This window comes from Cydia amplana, chromosome 1 (assembly GCF_948474715.1).
Source record: "Cydia amplana chromosome 1, ilCydAmpl1.1, whole genome shotgun sequence".
In the NCBI taxonomy this organism is placed as follows: domain Eukaryota; kingdom Metazoa; phylum Arthropoda; class Insecta; order Lepidoptera; family Tortricidae; genus Cydia; species Cydia amplana.
The window spans coordinates 30296747-30305166 of record NC_086069.1 but is presented as its reverse complement, the minus strand read 5'-3'; positions in this window follow the sequence as shown (position 1 = coordinate 30305166).

Sequence of the window (8420 nt, the reverse complement as noted above, 5' to 3'; positions counted from 1 at the left end):
CCCGACTAGGCCTACGAGCTCGTTCAGACTGACCGCCTAGGCTAGCGAGATCAACCTGCGGATTGAAGCAGTGAGTAATGTAACTATTACGTTGACTACTTAGCTGACCCTGAGTAGATCTTATTGCAACGAGATAAGGTCTAGGAATGGTTAATAAATGTGCCCCTGTCGGCGGAAGCCCCGCGCCCACGCCGCGTTGTGCTAGCATTGTCCACGGCGGCGGCGCGCCGGCTGCTGCGCCGTCGTCAACTCATTAAACTAACGCCCGAAACTATGCGGGCTCCTCATTGCCACCTTCACTAATTTATTTCATTTATTAAAATGTCTTCACTCATTCACCGCTAAAGTACGGCCTTAGCCTGTGGTTTCCCTGAAAAGCGAAAATGCTTCTAAATAGAGGTTCTAGAGTCAAAACGACAATAAATCAATATTTTTTTTTTACAAATGGAAAGACAAATAACTAGATTGTGTAGGTGTTTATTTATATTTTATTAAATTGTACAACTGGACTTAATCGCGTATCTAAGTTTTAAGATTTACCTCCGACGTTTCGAGGACGGCGTGGTCCCCGTGGTCTCGGAGAAGACGGGCTAAAGTTGACATGAACTATCCGCACTTGGTCTTGTTTATCAGCTTGAACGTTTTGCGCACTAGGGATGTTACTCTGTCGACACTCAACACTAACGATATTCGATTTATCGACTGTCGATATTCGTTTACGCTTACAGTTACTAATGACTCCCGATGAAGTCCCGTTGTGCAATTAATAATGTGTAAAAATCGTGAAAGTTTAAATCGGTGTTTATATTTGTTTGAAGTTGATCGTATCCTCAAATACAATAAAATTAGCTGACCGATTTGTAATAAACTTTTATTGTGAGTACTTAAAGTCTGTTTATTCTTTCCGTAGACTAAAATGACAACCACAAATGTCAAACGTAGAAATAATGTACGTAGCCAGCTTAAAACAAACAGTGATGATCTTTGATTTCGGTTTGCGATTAACCGATAAATATTAAATTAATTTTAGATTCAAAATAAACAAAAAATTAAATCTAAATGGTCCCTTTACAAAACAGGTCACGAAAAGTACAAAGTAAGGTTCTCATTTAAATACGTATATACGTACGTACGTTACGTACGTTTAGTATACGTAGATAAATAGGATGAGTAACTTGGTGCATTATGAGCTAAATATATGATATGTAGCTTCGATGTGGCTGTTAATCCTACAATAAAATCGCTTTAAAATATTAGAAATATTGTGTATAGACCTGGATACAAAATTTCTAAATACCTCAAAATGATGGCATTTTTACCTACGCTTTTTCATATTTTTAATACCTCTCCTAGTGTCCCCTTTTAGCACGTCACGGGTTATCCATTCATTGTGTTACAGACACTTCATCAACAAATATAAGTAACTCCCAATAGTTTATTTTCGGTTAGTACCGGTTATAGCACATCACTATTTATAAGACGTAAAAAACTAGCAACGCATAAAATGTTATTTTAGTCTACGGAAAGAATAAATAGACTTTAGGTATACTCTTAGGCCCAGTTGCACCATCCGCGGTTAAACCAGTGTCAAATCGTACTGGTAACCATGGTAACTCCAGGTTTAAGCGGTTAACCCCGGGTTGCAAATGGCCCTTAGTATAGGCACACGAGATTAATACTGATGATCTTAGGTGATGATGATAATATAAGTAAGTATCTTGATATATTGGCCTACTGATATTGAGTGCATGGCACCTGCTACTACCTACATCATGCAGTTACATGACGCTAAAATCTGACGATTTTATAAAGTAGACAAGACGCACAACAATGCGTAGGTAGATAAAGATAAGTATAGTACCTATATATATATATATATATAGCGGTCGCTCGTGACCGCGCGCGGCGCATTTCTATCTCGGCAGGAAATGCCTCTCGCATGGGACATAAATTGTGTCTTAGGTCTTATAGCAATTTAAAACCGACTCGACTGTATGTAGTTACGTCATTGTAACCACAATAACATGTACAAATATTTACAGAGTGGTCGTTTACTGCGGCGAATCTGTTTACTAATGTGACCCTCCACTCCACAGACAGGAAGGGAAGGCCAAGTCTTCAAAGACTACTAAAATTCTAAATGCAATTTCCTGTTTTCTGGGATAAATTGACCATCGAGCTCTTTAGTTATGATGAACTTCTGTCATTCTTGTCAAAGATTCAAATAATTTATTTACTTATTTGCATAGAACAGTTATGAGAAGGTGCTGAGAAGGTGTTACAAAATAAAAGAAATCCGTGCAGTCGTCTGCACGCAGGCGCGCCAATATTGTAAAAACAGGCAATATTTACAATAATCATAAAATAATATAAATGTAGGCATAGAGAAATATAAGTAAAGAAAGAGTGGTAACTCCATACATCAGTTTTCTTGCCAAAACGCAAGTTATTTTGTAGTCGACATCTAACGTCAAGTAGTGGAACTATCAGTACCGCTACTTGACCAGTGGGCTTAGCACGGTAGCAGTTATCACGCAATATGGTATAAAATATGTGAATAAAACGTTAGTTACCGACGATTTTATCATGCATACTATGGTAGCAGACGATATATGGAGTTATCCACATTTGACAGCGGTAGATGACAGAAGACAATTTGCATAACATGGGGGTTGGATAATTTGACATATTATCCCATTTTGACAGTTCAACTTAGTTAATTTTATCTAAGTGCTTCTTAGGTGACGATAAGCCTTGTCGTGAAAGCAAAACTAGTGAATAAACCTATTACAAATACAAATTACAGGTAAATATCCGTTTTTCTATGATTATATTGAGAGTTATTAGTTACAATGTTCCGCTTTATATAATATAGTCAATATTTTGTTTGCAGGGAAGTCAAATTTTATTATTCCTACTCGCGGCTGCTGTTGAAGAAACAAAGCGTCGAAAAATCTCGTGCATAGCTTTAAGAAACGCTTGCAACCCGTTTGATATGCCAGACGAAGAGTTTCGGCATATTTACAGAGTGTAAGGAGTGTGCAGTGCATTTATGTGCCGAACTTAACGCAGAGTCTCAAAACGGTGATGGATTACCAAAACACCTTAAAGGTAAAGCTTAATAAAATTGTAGTGTTTCTTTAAAGTTAATATGTATTCCATGTAAGACAGGCGTCTCAATGACAATGCTACTAAACTCTTAAATACTATCTCATATTATAATTGTAAAAATTAGTATGTTAAGATATTCTGTTGCACAATCTTATACTTACTAACAGAGGTTACTTATTTAAGCCACTTTTTACCTCAACATTCATATCCTAACCTAAAGGGGAAAGTCTACTTACCTAGGTACAAATATTACATCTATGTTCTTATTTGTTTTAGGTTTTAACAGTATTAGCTGTAATACTGGTAGCTGATGGCAACTACCAACGCGGGACTAGTCAAGATGATGGCTTGTCCATTGGCCAGACTACTGTAAGTCAATACCTTTCTCGAGCAACTTGCACACAGAAGGTAAGTTCTCTTGAGCACTGAATTAAGTACTTACTAGACATAAAAAACTGTGACGTTCCACTAGGCGTGTCTTAGTAACTTTTTTGAATAAGTATGAGTGTGGCTGTATTGTGCAATGAGATAGGTAACTATTGTTTGATAGTTATGTTAAGTAGTTACTGGGTCTAGGATACATACTGTTATTCTTCATATTCAATTATTCATTATGTGAAAAAAACTGACAATCACAATATAAATTCCTGAAAATCTACCATGTGTAATTTTAAGTGAAATTGTATATTGTGAGATAAATAAATCATATCATATCATAATCTGGGAATGCATTTAAGGTTTAACTAAGGCATCCAGTTCTAGTTCTATTGTGCTGTATTGTTGACAAACATACTTAGTCATATTTTTATTCAAAAAAAATAATACAGGCCTATTGCTTGATGACTAGCGGAATGCGCAGCAAGCAGCAACCTCGAGTCTAGGACAAAACTTAACTTTCATATTTTTGGTGTGCATCAGTAAGCGTTCATATTGCTCTTCACGAGACTCCAATGGATAATACATATATATAAAAACTAGCGGATAATATATATAAAAACCAATGGATATTATTCCCCGAAATGGTCGTTCCCGTCGATTAGTTACTAGTAGCTATATTTTGGGTGCAAATAGCCTGCACTCATGTGAAAATATTTCATTCATAGCTGCCACATGAACCTGCTGTTACTTATTTCCTTATTTTTCTTCCAGAAAACTTCTCGTGGATACAGGGGGAAATTAAGGAAGGCGCTCCCCGAGGACTTCCTAAGCATCATGCACAAAACCGGCTGTTGTTAAGAGCCCATCAACCTGCACACTAGCGCCACTGCTAAGTAATCGTGATTATTTCAATTTAACGAAATATATTTAAAAAAGGGGGCTGCTACGCATTGTATCTTGTATTAAAGTACCTTTTGAATACTCGTACATCAAACTAGTTTCTATGTTGCTGGATTCGTCAATCTATGCGTCCAAGTTAAAACGGCCGTTTTTGTTTTGAGTTTATAGATTGACGAATTCAGCAACATAGAAACTAGTTTGATATATTCACAAGGTACTTTAATACAAGATACAGTACGTAGCGGCCCCCCTTTTTTAAATATCTTTCGTTAAATTGAAATAATCATGATTATTTAGCAGTGGCGCTAGTGTGCACGTTGATGGGCTCTTGAGAATGTGCGCGTGCGAGCCAGCTTAATAAATACTTATTTCGCCTATAACCAACTATGTTTTACTATCACACAAATACCTACCTCATCTATTTACCTATTTTTCTATGGTCAATCTTCATACAAAACAGCATTCCCCGCATGTAGGTGTCGCTTATTCTTATTTTTCATTTTAGCGTACAAAATCTGTCACTGTTACTACTTATAGCTTCTAAACGTATTTAATCCGACTTTCATATATATACACTATAGTATAATTAAAGCATTTTAAGCACGTTCTTATTTAAAGACGCATCTAGTTAGTCTGTGGCGGTCAAAAGGTTAAATAAGAATATTCCTAAATGCTCTATTATGCTATAAGTCTACCTACTTTAGTAACTATAACTACGGTCAGACAGAGTTTAATACTCTAATAATTAATGTTAAATTTTAAAAAACTATGTTAAATCCATTAACAACAATGTCAATATTCTCGCGGCGTTGGCACTGTTGTCAGTCTTCTATGTTTACTAGGTAAGTTAAGAGCCCGTCAACGTGCACACTAGCGCCACTGCTAAATAATCGTGATAATTTAAATTTAACGAAAGATTTTTTTAAAGGGGGCCGCTACGTATTGTATCTACATAGTATTAAAGTAACTTTTGAATACATCAAACTAGTTTTATGTTGCTGGATTCGCCGATCTATGAACTTAAAACAAAAACGGCCGTTTTAACTTTGGACGCATAGATTGAAGAATCCAGCAACATAAAAACTAGTTTGATGTATTCAAGAGGTACTTAAATGTGACGGAATCTATGAAAAGGGACCTTATTGTCGATGGCGCTTACGTCATTATTAAAGATGCTCCGATATAAATATAATGCCGCGCGATGTAAGCGCCATCGACAATAAGGTCCCTTTTCATAGATAATGCCCCAAATACAAAATACAGTACGTAGCGGCCCCCTTTTTTAAATACCTGACGTTAATTTGAAATAATCACGATTATTTAGCAGTGGCGCTAGTGTGCACGTTGATGGGCTCTTAACAATATCGGCTCTGTGCTGCTGGAGAGAATATTATAAATGGGTAAATAACACAACTATTGCCAAAAAGATAAACCAAGTTTATTTTCACATTAAATTATGGTATACAAACAAATCATTAATTGTCGTCCCCGGTGCGAAAGTGCCCATGATGCTAGCAACTTTTCAACGCTGGATTACTATGGGCAGCTTTTGCACCAGGAACGGCTCGGAGCGAGGGCCGTAATGTATAGGTATACATAGTAATGACCTGAAAAGGGAAAAAGTGTTTTGGTCTCAGACACACTCAGAGTACTCAGACAACGATATAACCGGAGAGTTAGCCACGGAACCCCTTTGTTGCCCATCCACTCACACACCCACCGCTGAACTGCTGCCATGCTGGATTAATTAATAATGATAGTATGGCCCACTAACTAGAGGGATTTCGTTGCTCTATAAATTGCATAAGTACCTATTTCCGTGGCTAGCTCTTAGACTAATATATATAATATACAAATACTTAAATACATAGAAAACATCCATGACTCGGGAACAAATATCTGTGCTCATCACACAAATTAATGCCCTTACCGGGATTCGAACCAGGACCGCGGCTTCACAGGCAGGGTGACTACCCATTAGACCAGACCGGTCGTCAAAACATATATATGTACTTACATAAGAGAATTTGGGACGTTAGCCGCGTACCCTGCCTCGTTTCCAGCCTTGGCCACCGGTGGACTTGATCACTTTATCTTTAGTGTATGACATATATTTCAATTTATAAGAACTGAAACAAACTACTAATGATGTCGCGGGGTAAACTATAAAAATACTAACGCGTTGGCCACATTGCGCGACTGGCTCCGGCTAAGGCAGGGAAGGCTAGATGGGAACGAAAGGTCCGATCGCTGTGTCTCGCTACAACCTATGGTTGTCGCCTTAGCCGAAGCCAGTCGAGCAATGTCATGGCCAAGCCGTAAGGCTAAAGGCTTCGTCACACAGGCGCGTTTTCCGGGCGGGGCGTTAGCGGGGCGCGCCGCTTTTACATATAAAACGCTCACGCCCCGCCCGGGAAACGCGCCTGTGTGACGGAAACTTAAGCGTATGCTGAGACGCAGGCGACGTAGGTCACGCAGCGCAGCACAGAGCGATTTTTGTAAAGTATAGAACGTCCTTTAGGTACGCACACTCCAGAGTAAGGACGTTCCATACTTTACAAAATCTGCTCTGTGCTGCGCTGCATGAACTGCGTCGCCTGCGTCTCATAATACGCTTAGCCTAGTGGCATTATTCATAAAAGTGTTACTGCCCTGAATTAGCTATGAATCGTTTGTCTTTATCTGTCATTTTGACTTAGATAAAGATAAGATAAAAGATAGTTTATTCAAGTAGGCATAATTACAATGCGCTTATGAACGTCAAATAAAGCTAGGTAGACCGGCTCCCTTATGTATTTGAAAGAAAGGGATAAAAAATTATTTAACTAAATCAGGTCCGTAAAGTTTTATGAATAAGGTGGTAAGTACATATCTTGTCAAATAAAAATGATATTTTTGATAAAAGTTTTTATTGCCGACTATAAAGGCCCCTGTACACAATGGGCCATCGCCGGCCAAACCAAGGGACGCAGCCATGCGGTAGAATGAGATAGCAATATCACTTGCTCCCTCTAACGCATAAATGCGTCCCCCAGAATGGCGCATTGTGTACTGGGGCCTTAACAGGCAATTAATACCTACTCATAAAAACAATTTCTAAGAAACCCAAACACAAATTAGGTTGCTTTATATATATCAAAGAGTTTCTTTGCCCACATCCTGCGTCCATCATCAGATATTCGGTGGTACCATAATATTGCGTTATCAGTTATCACCCAACTTAAATAATGTATATTAAGTTTTAGCTCAATCGAATAAAGAGACGTGGGGTCTAATTTATCTTGTAATATGTACTTGATACATACATTGCAACTTAAAGGTTTGTTAGAAAAAACCTTTTAAATACCACTGTAATAGTTTCACCTACATATGCTTAACAAATAAACACTTTTACTATTGACTTCGAAATGCATGGACGTGCCTGCTGAGAAGTGTGTTCCAGGCAGAAAGTCAGAACTTTTTTTTGGCGCACTCTCTCGTTCTATAGCTAAATATTATGACTATCCCTTTTCTAAATAAGTCATTAAATAATTGAGGCTGCAGATTTTAGTTAATTTCTATCGTGTCCTCGATAACTTGAGTGTCCTCCAATATGTTATGACTGAAACAGAAACAAATAGATTAGATGAGGTCATGATTCTATAGTGGCGCAGGCTAGTACAGAGGTTCATTTGCAAATTATAAGAAATTAATGTCATTTTTAGAAAGCTGTCGTTTTTAAGTCAGGGGGATTTTATAGTTTCATTGGTCCGATTTCGTTTCGACTGAAAATAAATTAAATTTTGTTCCAGTAACTATTAATCCGTTATTTAAAGCATTTTTGTTTTTATTATTTTATTAAAGAGTACCTATTATGTATTAAAGTGTAGTCTATGCCACCTGCGGCATAAAAACATACCAATGAACATCTTATTCAACAATATTTGTCTCAGTAGTTAAGCTTTTATGCTAGGGTAATACACGACACAAACATACCCACACACATACATACATACCTACATACATAGGCTGCTAAAATCATAATTCTTCCC